The sequence below is a fragment of the Camelus dromedarius genome, chromosome 2 (genome assembly GCF_036321535.1).
Source record: "Camelus dromedarius isolate mCamDro1 chromosome 2, mCamDro1.pat, whole genome shotgun sequence".
Taxonomy (NCBI): domain Eukaryota; kingdom Metazoa; phylum Chordata; class Mammalia; order Artiodactyla; family Camelidae; genus Camelus; species Camelus dromedarius.
In genome coordinates, this window is record NC_087437.1 from 67,090,680 (window position 1) to 67,107,477 (window position 16,798).

A 16,798-nucleotide genomic window follows, 5' to 3' on the forward strand; every position below is an offset into this window, starting at 1 on the left:
GTGAACTTTAATCTTTCCTTTAGCATGGCTTTGAATTTTTTAAGTCCCATTTCTTATGAAATGTTACAGAGAACTTTGCAGAAATATTTGTGATTCTGAGAAATACAAGAAGAGGGGTGATTTGCAAATGATTGTAGAATAAGCAGTGTTAAATTTGTGATTTCCTTTTACTTTTGAATTTCCACTTTTGGATTTTAGTACCTTGGATGTTCGGAGAGCTGTGCAGCCCCTGCAAATCTCGCTCATTTTGCTATTGGTTTCCTAATCAAATTGAAATATGTAACAGGCTCAGTAGCCCGGAGAAAGTATGAAAGATAAGGAAATTTGGAGGGTGATGTCCTTCCTTGGAAGTAATGAAAGGTATGCTGGTTTCTTGACCCCTGCTCAAGGTGGTACCAAAACCAGTGGTCCCTTTATTGTAGCCTGTAGCCAAGCACTTTCCTCTGAAGCCTCTCCTAGCAGTTGACTGCTGTTTCAAAGCAGAAATTACTGTTACTCTGCAAAACAAGGGTGACTAGTAATTGCACTGAAAAATCATGTTTGAAATATATTGCTTGTAAAATAAGTGATGATTGGAGGAAACCGGTTCTCTTGTGAGGAATGGAGAATGTGTGGTTAAGATATATACAAGATCTTGTGGTAGCTCACAGTGAAAAAAAATGCGACAATGAATGCATGTATGTTCATGTATAACTGAAAAATTGTGCTCTACACAGGAATTTGACACAGCATTGTAAAATGACTATAACTCAATAAAAAATGTTTAAAATAAAAAGGAGCATGCATAGACTCTGGAAGCAGACTTACTGTATTCAAATTTTAGCTCTGTCATTTATTTACAGTAATTTGGCAAATCACTCAATCCCTCTATGTCTCCCTTTTCTTATCTGTAAAATAAAGGATTATAGTATATAATAGTAGTACTTATATAAAGGTTGTAAAGAATGAGCTACTATGTATGAAAAACATAGAATGGTTCTTATTAGCATACAGTAAGTGCCCATTAAAGGGCTAGACAGTATCAGAACTAGTATTATTTTAAAAAGAAATTATCACTTGAGGCTTACTAATATGTAAATGTGTGATGATTTGTGAAAAAGAATCTGTAAAGTAATACCACCACATTATGCAAATGTGTAGCAAAGTCACATGATTCTGTGTATGTGTGTGTGTGTGTGTGTGTGTGTGTGTGTGTGTGTGTGTGTCTAGGAGGATCAAGAAATGTTAGCTATGGTGGTCAACTGGGGAGCACCCTGTCTAGAAGTATTTAATTTAGACTAAAAGCAAAAAATTCTGGGATCACTAAACCAAACTCATCTGTCAGCCAAATTTGGTCCATGGATCACCAGTTTGCAAACTCTGGTGTGGAGCAAACATGCATAATGAATAGTTTAGCTCTATAAAAAGACTAAGAATCTGAAACTATGCAGTCCATTAAACACATGTGGATATTTAAATTATTAAAATTAAAATTCAGTTCCTCAGTCACACTGGCTACAATTCAAGTGCTCAGTAGTCACACATGGCTAGTAGCTAACCTGTTGAATAATGCATATATAGAATATTTTCATTACAGAAAGTTCCATTGCATAGAGCTGATCTAATGGTTTATAAAAATATTCACTCGTTACCGTCTACCAGCTTATATGTATGTCCAAGAGAAATGTCCAGGCTGAAGGCACTAGAGCAGTAGTATACAGTAGTATTGGATTGAGAGGAATTATTTTCTGCTTGATTTTACTTTATAGCTGTTAATCCACTGCCTAGCAGCAGTTTAAAAGTTTGTTTTTGAAATGTTTTTAAGAAAGCTCTTTGTTTGATGACTGTAGGCTTCTGGCACTAGGTGAATCTCGTTTGAGGAGAAAATTCAATAGGGTAGAGAAACGGGAAGTGTTATTTTCCCCATTGAACTTCAAAGGATACATTATTCATGCCTTTCCGGGGATAAATGAAAAAGTTGAGTTGGAGTTTATATGTGTTTGCATGTGTGTGTATTTCCACTCACTAAGAAAAATGCATAAGTGAGAAACTTTAAATATACTCTATAAAATATATAAAATGTGTGTTGTGTTAGAAATTTTTTGCTGTGTCTTATTAATGCTCTGTCTCATGTTGGCAATCAGTATTGCTATTGCTACAATAATGCTTTTTCATGTATAATGGGAAATAGCACATTTTTAATCATGCAGTGGTGATTTGAGGAATTCTCGCTATGTTAAAACAACTGGAGGAAGCTTAAACTGGTGGTGGGGTGATGTAACAAATCAAATTCCTTGGAGCTGTTCAGGTTAGTGTATGGGATTATATTTCTGTTGCCATTCATGATACAGCCCACGTGTTACTACTTATATAGAGAAAGCAGAGAGCACAGAGGGAGTGTGCATATGTGCTATGGTTTCTTTAGGAAGAGCTGGTTGCATCAAATATTATGCGTCAGGGAATTACCTATTTTCCCAGAACAAATCTGCATGTCCATTCCTAACTCAGTAAATATAGGGAAATTCTTTGTGTTTTCTCTCTTTATTAAGCTTTTGCATTTGTAACTGTCCCCTTACCTCCCAACCTAATCTAATTTATTCTTCTAATTTATTGAAGACTAGAACATACATACCAATTTTTATTGGTGAATTAATGTCAGATATTACATTCACATTAAAGTGAGTGTATCCCTTCTCCAAGAGGTGAAGTATGCAGAGGCATATATTTGAGATGTGTGCCTTTTTCTTTATGTCTGTTGTCTTTCAAAAATTTTACATTAAAATATCAGTTATTGCTAATTTTATCTCATCAATAAATGTTGGATTTATTTATTTTTGTAAATATTCTTTTCTAGCTGATCCATCAATTTAAAGAACATTTATTTTTCTTTAATTTTGTTCCTGATTATAAAAATAACAACTATTATAGGTTTTATTAGCTTTATTATGTCATTTTCTAATATAAACAGTTAAAGCTATAAATTTTCCTTTAAGCACTAGCTTAGCTGCATCCCAAATATTTCAAGGTTCTGGAGAAAAACGCCCATGGCACTCCATGGCAAAGCCAAGGGTTAATTCAAACCTAGCTCATCATTGCCATGGTGAAGGCCCCTAACCCTGGCTTATACTTATTGGAGGCCCTCTGGTGGGAGAAACTAAAAATATGAGCAGGGCAGAGAGGATCTCTCTGAAGTGTATTAGGAACCACTGAAAAATCCAACAAACTAATACCTGGATATATGGAAGGAAACAAAAATCTGAATCAGAGATGAACAGTTTGGGCCAATTGAAAATCCAAAATTAGCTAAAAGAATATACATAATGAAAAGAGAAAAAGACACTGATTGGCTTTTGCACCTCTACAACATAGGTTTTGAATTAACTTTAACATCTGCTGAAATGCACTTTCATTTCGTGTCTTAATTGATTTGGGGACTCAAATTACAATTATACCTCAGAATCCTAATAAATGTAAACAAAATAACCCTATGCATGGGGAGCCTACTAAATTTTAATAAGGTTCCTCCTATGCTCTTAGAGAAATTACCAAATATATAATGGAGAACAAATTGGCATGTCTCACCTTACCCATTAGAACCTTGCCTGAATTCCCCATGGTCATAGCATTTATTGCCCTAAAATATCTCGTAGTCAGCATGGATGCTCAGACCCAATGACTAATACATTAAATTAAATTATATCTTTGGCACTTACAATTGGCTTGGAAAAATGGAACTTCCTGGACTTCTTCCCCACTCCATGATTAAAATAGCTAATACTGCCCGATGTAAATGAAAATAGAGTCTTCAAGAATTAAAGCCCATATATGACCTTTTTAGAGAAGGAATTTCTCCATTTAACAGCAGAACCTGACCTGTCCTGAACTCAGAGAAAAGGACCAGTGCCTCACAGTGGATTACATAACGTTTGAGCGTGATCATACCCATGAAGGCCCCCATTCACAGTATTATTTAAATTACTGACTCCATCTAATCAGCAACTGGTAGTACTTTGCAGTCATAGATTTGGCTGATATGTTCTGTTCAGAGCCTGTTTCAGCAGCCTCTCAGCTGCAGTCTGCCTTCATCTTTGAAAGGACACAGTAGATTCTGCCCAGCTGTCCGTGGGATCCCTCAGTAGTCCCACTGTTGCACACAGTCTTTGTGGGTAAGATCTTAACCACATCCAGCTTTCTCCGGAAGCACAAGTGTGACATCACCCTGGTGACATCCTCCTCCGGGGAGATCCACTTGACATACTCATTCAGGACATACTGATATTCACAAAGGACATGAGCCATTGCCCCACACATAGTGCAGGGCCCTGCTACCTTTGTTAAATTCCTGAAAATTGATAAGCTGAGAGCCACTCCATCTCTTGACGCTGTCAAGAAGTAGCTAATGGCCCTTTCAGCACCTACAGATGTTAAAATAGGCTCAACATCTTTCAGGTCTTTCTGGGTTTTGGAGACAACGTATTTTTCATTAATGAGTTTTACTTAAGCCAGTTTATGCTGTCACTTGCAAACCAGCTCGTCTTAAATGGGGCTCCGTACAACAAAAGGCTGTAGAATCTGTCCAGTCGCAATACAATGGCACTATCGTTGGTGCCCCTCCTCCCACCCCAAGACTCTTAGTCCAGAGGCTTTAGCAACCTCCTCTTATGCATCCTAGAGTCTCTGGACTACTCATAATGGCCACGTGTTGTCCCTAGACTTTTGATGCAATCAACTGCCCTCCTGGGCTCCACACTGTTTGCCTTTAGATACTGAGATCTGGAAATAGAGGCTCTCATCGGCCTGAGCCATGACCCCCTGCAGTATCTCAACCTGCAATATTTGTGTTCAGTTCCCTGCTAACTCTTCTCTACTGAGCTGCGTAGAATCGTACCCTATTGTATCAAGACTGCACAATTTAGTCTTCAGCCAAAGGCTACAGGGGAATTCTGTGTAGATATCTGGAGCCTGTTCTTTTTAAAGCTCCTGCTTTCTGGTGACCTACTCCACAAATTCCATCCGCCTCAGTAGCCCCGAACGTAAGTGTCTACCTCTCAGCTTAGTGAGTCTGCTATGCTGTGCTTTGATTCCACTTCTCTACACTTAAGTCTAGAAGGTGCCTCGAGGCAGAAGGCTGTGACCATCATAGGGCTCAACTCCTTACAGTCCTGTGTGCCTCTCTTCTAGCTTCTGAAAACATTTGCTTTGTGTATTTTGCTCAGCTTTATAATTATTTAAATACAGTGGGTGGGAGAGTTTGATACTGTTGAGTCTTTTATGGCTGGTGGTAGAAGTTATAAAATACTTTTTACTAATAGTGGCAACTTTATCCTAACCATTTCAAGAAATATCATCAGCCTTCTCCAATGGGGTGCTAATGTTTTAACTGTACTTAGCTTCATTTACATAATCTAGACCAGATGTTTTTACTACAATCACATTTTTATTTCGTAAATAGCTGTTGAGGGAGAGAGGGTATATCTCAGTGGTAGAACGTGTGCTTAGCATGCACAAGGTCCGGGGTTCAATCCGCAGTCCCTCCATTAAAAACAAAAAAAATAAACCTAATTACCTCCCTTCTTCTACTCCCCCAAAAAACCCCACCAAACTTAAATAGCTGTTAAGTTACTTGTAGGTTTTCTGCAGAACTTATATTTAATATTACCAGATTCAGTTGTATAAAACTATGGTACATGATTTGTATATTTTATGCTTTACACTTTTCATCTAGTTCAACTCTCAAAATATTTCACTAACTTTAAAAAATTTATCTGAATTTTTTATACAGTGTAATTCAATGATCATAAATGGAATGTTTTGGCATTAATTGTAGCCAAGTATCTTTTGTATTTTCCCTGTAACAGTAAGTTTTCAAACCTCTTGTATTTAGTTTGAGTTCATGCAGACATTAATACCAATGTTTGATTTTTCTCATTTAGAGAATGTTTATTGATGTTTTCATGGGGACTGTGGTCTAATATATTAAAAGTTAAGGAGACATGAAACACAAATAATTGAAATTATTTAAATCACCAATTTGAAACTTCTCCTCTATAATTTTAATCTCTTTTCATCTAAAAACTTTAACTAAGTTTTCTAGAAATTATTAGAATGGAGTGATTTCATAGTCATTTTCTTTCTCTCCATCATCTATCGTTTGGTAAATGTCCAAATGAGTAATGGAATAAATAACAGTGGAAAAGATAAAGAGGCGTACATTTCAAGCTTCTTATTCATAAATACTTGAGATTTATTCCTGGGTATTTGAGTTTCTGTCTTTTGTGCAGCAAATCTGATACTGTAGAAATAACACTCAGCTGGAAATTCAGGACTAGCACTAACTGTGATTTCAGACCAGTGACTTCCCTGTTGTGGAGTAAGTTTTTCATTTATGAAATAAAGGGATTGGATTAGATGATATTTAAGGTCACTTTCTCCACTTTTAACATTCTGTAAAGCTTCAAATAAGAAAACCAAACATTAAAATGACATCTGAGGCCTAGGATTTATCCTAAACCTTTATTTTTACATGAAAATGAAAGAATCTGTAAACTCTATAGGGAATCTTAAGGGTGGCACATCAAACCATCCAAAATAAATACTTTCAAAGAGACTTTTAATGAAAGCAGAATAGGAGAGCAAGAATCGCAAATGCCATCTGGTCACTGACTTGATTTCTGAACACGATTTGGGTAACTGATACTTTCAGGAGTGAAAAACTCACTGTAGGTAGAAATAGCGATCACAGCATACCGTTAAGCCAAATACAACTTGGAAATGAAACTAGTAAATAACATGAGATTGAAACAATCCATACAGTTTAAATGCTTTTTTTTCTTTAAGCTTCAGTTTAATAAAATTGAGGAACTATTTGTAGACCACTCTTTTATTTAAAAACTAATGCACTAAATGTACCGCCTGCCACTGGATTGGTGGGAGGGTGTCCTTTTTGTTTGAAGGTGGCTTCAAGGAGAGAAGTGGGGTAAAGGAAGCAGATGATTGGAGATATTTTTGTTAGGAAACTGGGTTGAGAGGGACAGACCTGTGACCTCCAATGTCTCTTTTTTTTTTTTGTCATGGGAAAAATGTTTAACCCTTTGAAAATTATTGATAATGTGGCAGTCTTGTTCTTTGCCTCACCTTCCACTCAACAGCTACTTTTTTGCATGTGGTATTATTAATACTGTTTTTTGGTATCCAGCCTGGGTAACTGATTTTTTCCTCCAAATTCTCAGGTTATATGTATATGCGTGTGTGTATGTGTATAGATAGTTAGATGGGTTCTTCTATGGTTATTAATTAATTTAGTCACAAGCCATTCTGCCCCTAGGAGTCTCTTTTCATCTGGCTGAATCGGAAAACCACGGACTACTTTGAATAGCCGTGGAATTGTCTGAAAGGATTGAATTGAAATGGTATCTAGGTCATAGGGTGCTGGGGGGAGCACCTTCTTGGGTTCAGAGTATAAGATGGTGTGTGCTGTACGAGGGAAAGTAGTCGGAGTCTAGGGCTGTTGCTGCTTCTAGTCTCCAATTGGAAGGTGTTTTGGGAAGAGAGAAAAGGAGAGAAGAACTTTAAAAATCATGTGGAAGGAGCATATTAATGTTGGATAAGTCATTATATTAGATCTGACAGTGCTTTACAATGTTCAAAGCCCTTTAACTGAGAAGTCAGAGGAAGTGCATATTTTCTGGTACGCATTTTGTTTCTTTGTGACTAGATTGGAGCTGGGTGAGTTTCACTCTCAAAGCTTTACTCTCAGGGAGCAGCTAAATTTTTGCAGAAAAGTGGCAGCTGGGCGGAAAGTTCTCTCTGTCCTGCTTGCTGTCTCCAGTGCACGATCATTTTTTCTCATGCCAAAGAAAACATCCCTCCACCAGCCTGTCTGGGCTTCCTCTGAAGATCAGGTTGATCAAAATTCAGCTGAAATCCTCTCTGAACCTGAAGCAGCTCTGGAAGGGCTGGGGGACCAAAGCAGGAGCCCACAGACCTCTGGGCCCTTGTGTGTCAGCCATGGACCACTAGCCAGCCTCAGTCTGTGCTGTTTTTCCTGGACCTCAGGACTCAGCACTGTCCATGGGCCTGTGGTTCCAGTAGTCATGTTTATTAGAGAAATGCCTCTCAACTTATAACCAGACCTCACAACCAAAAGCACCTCATCCTGAGAAAGGAGAAATTAAAGTGCGTATCTTCTGCATAACGTTTATCACCGTTGTGTTTAATCAGTTAGCAGCTGTATTTCCACTGGCTTATATATTCCATGGGGGTAGAAACCATGTCTCTTACATGTTTGCCACTTACACTGGTGCCTGGCATTTTGGTTTGCCGCCTGCATTACTGAGTGTAAAATGTGATCAGCCTGGGCTCACATAAGCCTTCGGGCCAAGGTGGGAGCAAGAGGAGCCTGGCTCCCCAGGGCTCCCCAGGCCCCAGCCCCCTGCCTGTGCCCCTTCACGCCTCCACCCACTGCACACACCACGGCTCTGGCCTCAGCTCCCTTCCCATTCCTAAAAGGAATTGAGTATATTCTTTCCTATTAAACTATTAATAATATCGCTGTCATCAAAATACTTTCTCCCTTTTCCTCCTCCACGTAACCTGTTGTGTCCAAACCCTTCACTGCCTGTCCTTTCCCTATATTTCAATAAAGGGAGGCATAGAAATGTATCTTCCTGTGACATTCAAATGAGCAGGTGTAAGTATATGAGCTGAGCCAGAGAACCTGGTGAACGTCTCACAGTTCCCCACAGGGACACCTTCTGGAATCGAGTGTGGGCTTTAACTGGTGCTTAGCCCCTTCTGAGATGGTCCCCAGGCACCCAGGGAGTAGGAACAGGAGCAACGAGGAGGTCTGCAGGATGGTCTGTTCCCCAAAGAGCAGGTCCTGAAGGTAACACTCATTCATCTAATGCCAGCACTTGAAGCTCGTTTCCCTTTCTATGAGGCGGGGCTCTGGTGGTGCCCTGCTCTTTCTGTCAGGAGGAAATCACGCCTCCTGACAGCTGCCTGGTTGCAGGACGGCTTCATGCTGAAACCTGTTTTATGTGCATTTGTTAACCCTGCAGCAGAACCTCAAAGTTAAGCCAAAATAGGGGAACAGCGACTGCAAACTAGGGCACGTGGTTGCCAAAGAGTGACCACAGTCCTTTCTTGCATTTACCTGGCATAAGAGCCCTTGTCAGGGGGTGACCCGTTCTAGTTATTCTAGTTTGAAACTTTTCACCAGCAGTATAATGTGCAGTGGACACAGAGTCACTATTTTGCATTACTGCAGTAACACTCTTATTTAGGAATGTAGGTGAGGTAAATGCCTGTTCTCCTGGACCAAACATTGGGAAATCTGTTAAACCGCAAAAGATTTTTTTTTTAGTTGAATAGGCTCATCTTAGAGATTAAATCTGTTGTGAAGTGTTATATATATGTTACAAATATAAGTGCTATAGAAAAGTAGCAAGTATACTGTGCTTGCTAAATTCTGGTTCTTCCTGGTTGATCTTCCACAGAAGTATGAGATTACAGAGGAACGTGTAATATTTTCAAAAACCATTACTGAATTCTGCAGTTTTGTAGGGTTTGTGTGTGTGTATGTGTGTGTGTGTGTGTGTGTGTGTGTGTAATATAATATATATATATTTTTTATCCTCTCATCTATTTCTTGCCACTGCAGTTCTGTGGTTGCTATGGAGAAGGTTATGATAAGGAGAAGCAGCAGAAGGTTAAAAGTTCTTCCTGCATCTGGAACAAAAGTGACAATCTCCCCACACTGCTTCTTTACGCCCTCCCACTCATGTGATGATCTCCAGCACTACATCACCTCTTGGTGACGGAGGATGGCTTGATGCTATATTGTGAGAATTCCTCAGAGGAGCTTATTCTCCCCTTTTTAACTTTTCAGCTTTATGGCTTTATCATTTTAGTACAGGCACAGAATGAAAGGAAAGAACAGGAACATCGGGGTGAAACATCAACTCGGCACATTTCTGTTTCGTGTGGGTGGGCTTTTTCTTCCGTTTCATTTGTGTGTTTAAAATTTTTATTTATTCTTTGTTTGCTAGTCTGAGGGAGAAGCTTAGAGAAAGGACCTGATGTAGAACAGTTGGGATTTGGTTAATCTGCTTAGAAATAACATTAATCAGTAGATCAGATACTGTCAACAATACAGGGCCTTCTATCCCCATTATCTTCCCCATTCTTTTCTTGCTTATTCTTCCTGCATGAGCTTGATTTCATTTAGATTTGTCATTTTATTTCCCACCAGTTGTTTGTTTTCTCATGTTTCTTTTATATTTTTACTTCACGTTTAATTTTTGAATTTCACTCCTGCTCTGTCATGGGAGCATATTCAGTCTTTTAGCTTTTTACTTGGGGAGTGGAGGTTATGAATATGTAATAATACAGCTACCAAAAGAAGTTGTCTCTTAACTTAAACTTTGTATAGCTCTTGATAATTAAAAAATTACAGCTGTAGGTAAAAGTCAAAAATAATTATATGACCATAATTTTCTTGAGAAGTTTCATGCCACTGGGACAATCGTGTGAGTCTAGGTGAATATATACTTGGTTTCTTCCATTTTTTTCTTACTGCTTAGTGCTACTTTGGGTTATCTTCCTGAGATTGGATTCAGTTACTATGTATTAAGGACTTCCTTTATGCCAGGTACTTAATGTACACTTCTTCAGAGTGATCTTGTGAGGTAGATATTTTTTATCCTTTTTCTAAAAAATCTGGGAAGACTAAGGCTCAAAGGGTTTATGTGTCCAAAGTTACACAACTAGGAAGTAGCCATGCCTGAGTCCCAAGTCCTGCACCCTTTTCACTGTTACTAGGAGGCTGTATGAGGTAGTTGTTCAGAAAGGCCCTGGAGTCAGACCAGACATTGATTTGAATCCCAGTTCCATCCCAGAATATTTTTTAGCATCTCTAGGCCTCGGTGTCAAAATACGATTAATAATCCTATCACCTCCCAGTCTTGTTTGTTACTAAGCTTATATGAAGTGCTTAGAAGAGTATTTGACATGTAAGTTCTTGATGAATATTATCAAATACATATTGGACATTTACTGTATTATGGTCATTATGTGCTGGGATGTGGGCATATTGTTTCTACCTAGAATCTGGTAAGAATGTCTTATGACAGTTTCAGGGAAGTACAGAGCACCGTGGAGGTATTTTAAGGGGAATGGTAACCCGTTCTGGAGGCCAGGAAAATTTTGAAATGTGAAAGGTAAGTAGGAGTTAGAAGGATCGTGAGAGTGTATGTGTGTGTGTGATGTGGAAGGGTGTTTCAAGCTAAGGAAAGAGACCATACAAAACTGGGAGAGCCCAGGGTATTCCTGGAGCTGAGGAGAGTCCAGTGTGTGACAACGTGCTGTAGGCAGAGCCATGTTCAGCAGGGCCTTGACTGAAGGTCATGGAAAGTGCTTGGACACATTGTGTCAGTACACGGTTCTGGTGTCATATTACCTCTGTCATCATTCTTAGATTTCTAAGAGCTTCTGACAGGGCAGATAACCAAATTCCCTATTTTTACATTTTTTAATGGAATATAATTGACATAAACATATTAGTTTCAGGTGTACAACATGATCTGATATTTGTAAACATGTATTGTAAGATGATCACCACAGTATATCCAGATAACATCTGTCATCATACATATAAAAATTTTCTTCTTGTAATTGGAGCTTTCAAGATTTACTGTCCTAGCAACTTTCAAATATGCAACAAGCATTAACTATAGTCACTATGCTGTACATTACATCCTCATGGCCTTCATTCTGTAAGTGGAAATTTGTACCTTTAGACCATCCATTTTTCCCACCCTCCTGCCTCAGGCAACCAACAATCTGTTCTATATATCCTTGAGCTTGGTGTTTCTTTTTTTTTTTTTATTAGATTCCGCATAGAAGTGAGATAATATGGGGTTTATGTTTTTCTGTCTGACTTACTCCACACTTAGCATAATGCTCTTAGGATCCATCCATGTTGTAACAAATGGCAAGATTTCATTCTTTTTTTTAATGACTGAATTATATCGCATTGTACATATATTACCACATTTTTATTGTATGTCATCCATCCATGGATATTTAGGTTGTTTCCATGTCTTGGCTATTGTAAATAATGCTGAAATGAATATGGAGGTACAGAAATCTTTTCAAATTAGTGTTTTTGTCTTCTTGGGGTAAATGCCCAGAAGTGGAATTGCTGGATCAAATGCAAATGGTAGTTCTATTTTTTAATTTTTTAAGGAAACTCCATATTGTTTTCCATAGTGGCTGTATCAATTTACATTCCCACAAACAGTACACAAGGCTTCCCTTTTCTCCAGAGATCCTTGGAGAATCCTTGCCAGCACTTGTTATTTCTAATCTTTTTCATGATAGCCGTTCTGCCAGGTGTGAGGTGATATCTGATTGTGGTTTTGAATTGCATTTCCCTGATGATTGATGGAAGATGAGGTTGAACATCATTTCATGTACCTGTTGGTCATCTGTATGTCTTCTTTGGAAAAATATTCAGATCCTCTGATTTTTTTTAAGGATTGTTTATTATTTGTTGTTGAGTTGTGTAAATTCTTTATATATTTTGGATATTAACCCCTTATCAGATATATGCAAATATTTTTCCCCATTCTGTAAGTTGTCTTTTAATTTTGTTGATCTTATTTCCTCCACATTTCAGGTCTCTTATTTTTTCATATTGTAGGCACTGAAGAATGCTTTAAACTGGTTAAAAGTTAAACTGGTACTTACACAAACATATCCCCCAAAATCGAGAAAATTTTAAAAGTAGTCTTTAGTTTGGAAAGAGTCAATGTTGTTGATGAACAGAAATAAAATATTCCAGTTGAGTCATTTTTTAAAAAGAATTTAATTGGTTTCAGAATATAACATCCTTCCTGATGGTTTCAGATGGCCTTATTTGTTCATAAATAACTCTCCTTGTTGATGTAGCCCCTTTTATCATATGAATGCTTCATTAAACAAATGGCGCTCGCTCATTATAGCCAAGCGGGGCTGTATTCAACCACATGGTGAAGTTGAGATATGCTGTTGTATTTAACAGTAAAGGCCGTTTATCTGGCCTTTTGCCATCTGGAAACTAGTTAGTATTTCCCAATATAAAACTTCAATCTGCTAACCAGATTGATACTGGCATTTAGCTACAGTGTCACAGTGTCACAAAGGCCAACCAAAATATAAACTAAAGGAGTGTAATTTCTTTAAAAAACACAACAAAACTAAGCCACGAAAGAAAGGTACGTTCTTCCCACCCTAGTCATTGTCTAGTTTAAAAACCTGCATTTTTAGAAGTTCTTTAGAAAACTAAATTTACAAGCATTTTGACTTGCAAGTTTAAATTGGCCCAGAAGGTTGCCCCTATAACAAAAGATTATCCTGAAACACTAAAAAAAAAAAATGGCTCATAGATTGTCATTTTTCTCTCCCCATGCCCTACCCTCTTTCTAAGTGATTTCTAAAATTTGAAAGCACAGAAATTTTTTTTTTAAAGTCTTTCATATAATCCTTGGGGAATTAAGATTTATTTTTAAATTATACTTATTGCTAGGACCTGCAGCAGTTTACAGGAAATACTATTCATCTGTTTTCTTTAAATCAAGTTAAATACAAATGTGGCACTCCCTCTTTTCAGGTTGGCAGGAAATTTAATATCAATTACTACTGGAGCTCCTTTCCCCACACTGCAAGGTTTCCTATAGAGCCCAAACCCTGGGGGACCCCTCTGGTCCTCTGTGGGGTAACTACTAACATTACCGATGTTTGAACCCACAGGGTCCGCTGAAGTCTTGCTCTGCAGCTCTGTACTGTGTAGAACACAGGGGATCTTGCAGTGATGGAGGCTCAGCGTCCAGGAGCAGCCATCCTTTCTGAGGCTCTGCTATTTCCCTTGGCCTCCGAGGAAAGCAGAGCATGGATCCCCTCTTCTCCAGAAACTTGGCCAGCATGCATGCCCTTCCTAGTAGCCCCTTTTCTCCTTTCTTCAGCTCAGAGATGCCTCTCACCTCCTCTACCACAGGACAGTTTCCTCAGTGAGCACGGGCTTCCCCTAGAGACAGGAAGCCTTTTGTCTTTGGTAGTTTCAGCTTTCCACCTTGCAAAAGCCTCTGAGGTGAGGAAATCCAGAGTGCTTGACAAAGAAAGGTTTAGAAGAGGTAGGGGAGCAGAAAGGGAAAGAGAGAACTTTTAGTGTTTTCATTGACTGCTTGCTGTAGTCAACATTTGTCCTATTCACATCTGGCCATCACATTTTGAATAACATTTCTACATTTGGAGAAGTTTACACATTAGGAGCCCGCCTCCCCCTGCTCGGAAGTGAGAACTCAATTTTCCAGCCTCTTCTGCCGCTTGGACTTCAGCTGTCTTTCAGGGGCACGTAGGTGAGACATGACTTGGAAGAGAACCCTGTGAGGAGCGGGCTCTGTGCTGAGCGTAGGTAGCAGCAGGAGCCTATGGCTTTGGGGGATGATAGTGTCATAGGCTGAGTGCCGGGTAGAGACCTGGCATCAGGACCAGTTGTCCTCCTAGGTTCCAGCATGTAGGGCTTGGTGACAGGGACTGACACAGCAGTTTGCTCATCAAGCCAGTTCTCCAGCATAGTTTTGGATGTTTTCCTAGAAGTTTAGCCTTGAGTTTGTTTCTCTAGCCATCTCAGTGATTCTGTGAGCTCCCCAACATTTGCTGTTTATTTTTTAATTAAAAAAAATCAGATTTATTGAGGTATAATTTACCTACAATAAAATATCTTCTTTTGGGTTTATAGTTTGTTGGGTTTTGACAAATGTTTATACCCTTGTAGTAATCACCACAGTCATGATACTGAAGTTTTGTTTCTGGGTTCTTTCACTTAGCAGAATGCCTTTGATATTTATCCATGTTGCTTGTGTCAGTAGTTTTCCTCTTTGTTAATGAGAAATTTTCCAGTGCATGGCTATGCCACAGTTTTATCCATTTGCATGTTGCTGGACATTTGAGTTGTTTACATTTTTTTGTTAGCTATTGTGAATAAAGATGCTGTGAGCATCGCATATCAATGTTTTTATGGATGTGTGTTTTCACATCTCTTGGATAAATACCTAGGATTGGAATTGCTGGATAGTATGGTTGAGTGTATATTTAACTTTGTTAGAAACTGAAAATATTCAAAATGACTGTACTACTTTGTAGTCCCTCCAAAAATGTATGAGAGTTTGAGTTGTTCTGCATTTTTGGGAAAACTTGGTATTGTCAGTCATTTTAAATTTAACTCATTCTAGTCGGTGTGTGGTAGTAACTCAGTGTGGATTTAATTTCCCTATTAATTAATGAAGTTGAACATCTTTTCATATTCTTATTACTCATTTGTGTGTTATCAAAGGTGCATTAAAAAAGTGGGTTGTTTGTCTTACTGAATTTTAAGAGTTGTTTATATACTGTAAATACAGGTCCTTGATGTGTTTTGAAAATATTTTCTCCCAAACTATGGCTGGTATTTTTATTTTCTTAATAGGGTCTTTTAAAGACAAGAAATTGTTAATTTTGAAAGTCTAATTTATAATTTTTAATAGTTCACACATTTTTGCATCCTAAGAAATCTTTTCCTAACTCAGAGTCATAGAGACTTTCTTCTGTGTTTCCTTCCAGAAATGTTGTAGTTTTCACTCTTACATTTAAGCTTTTGATTCAGGTTAACTTCTATAAAAGGTGTAAGGTAAAAGTGAAGCTAATATTTTTGAATATGGAGATCTAATTTTCCCAGCACTGTGTGTTTTTGGTTTTTTTTTTTTTACTTTTTAAATAAAAATTCAGTTTATTCATCTGTTTAAAAAATACGGCATGCTTCACAAATTTGCATGTCATCCTTGCTCAGGGGCCATGCTAATCTTCTCTGTATCCTTCCAATTTTAGTATATGCCCAGCACTGTTTTTTGAAGAGTATTCTTTTTCCACTGAAAAGCCTTGACACCTTTGTTGGAAATCAATTGACCATATATGTGTGGATCTATTTCTGTACTGTCTGTCTGTCCTAATGCCAATTCTGCACTATCTTGATTAATGTAGCTTATAGTAAGTTGTAAAAATTAGATATTCAAGTCTTCGAATTTTTTATATTTTATTTTAGCTTTTTATTTTATATAAATACAATAGTTAAGGATTGCTTTTTTATAAGATTAATATTTTGTTCTGTTAATTTTTTTAAAATTTTGTTTGGTTTTGATTTTATACTTTCTGAAATTAGTTAACTTTTACTTTATTGTTTTTTCCTCAAACTTGAGTAGTTCAGCTTTAAATTTTATTTAAATTTAAATTTAATTTCACTTAATTTTTTATTGAAGTATAGTTGATTTACAATGTTGTGTTAATTTCTGGTGCACAGCATAGTAATTCATTTATACATATATATATTCCTTTTCATATTCTTTTTCATTATAGGCCATTACAAGGTATTGAATATAGTTCCCTGTGTTATACAGTAGGACCTTGTTGTTTATCTGTTTTATATAGAGTAGTTAGTATCTGCAAATCCCGAATCCCAATTTATCCCTCCACTCCTTCCTTCCCCCTCAACTGTAAGTTTGTTTTCTATGTCTGTTGAATCTGTTTCTGTTTTATAAGTAAGTTTTTTTTTTTTTAGATTACACATATAAGTGATATCATATGGTATTGTTCTTTCTTTTTCTGGCTTACTTCACTTAGAATGACGATCTCCAGGTCCATCCATTTTGCTGCACATGGCATTATTCTTATGGTTGAGTAGTATCCATTGTATAAATATACCACATTTTCTTTATCCAGTAATCTGTTGATGGACATTTAGGTTGAT

General features: G+C 37.7%; 1 protein-coding gene and 1 pseudogene across 3 annotated transcripts in view; one reads left to right on the plus strand and one right to left on the minus strand.

The window, feature by feature from the left end:
• IGSF11 (immunoglobulin superfamily member 11) overlaps positions 1-16,798 on the plus strand; it is a 111,806-nt gene that overhangs the window by 61,822 nt on the left and 33,186 nt on the right. The window lies entirely within an intron of this gene.
• Positions 15,800-15,894, minus strand: LOC116155865 (U6 spliceosomal RNA; annotated as a pseudogene).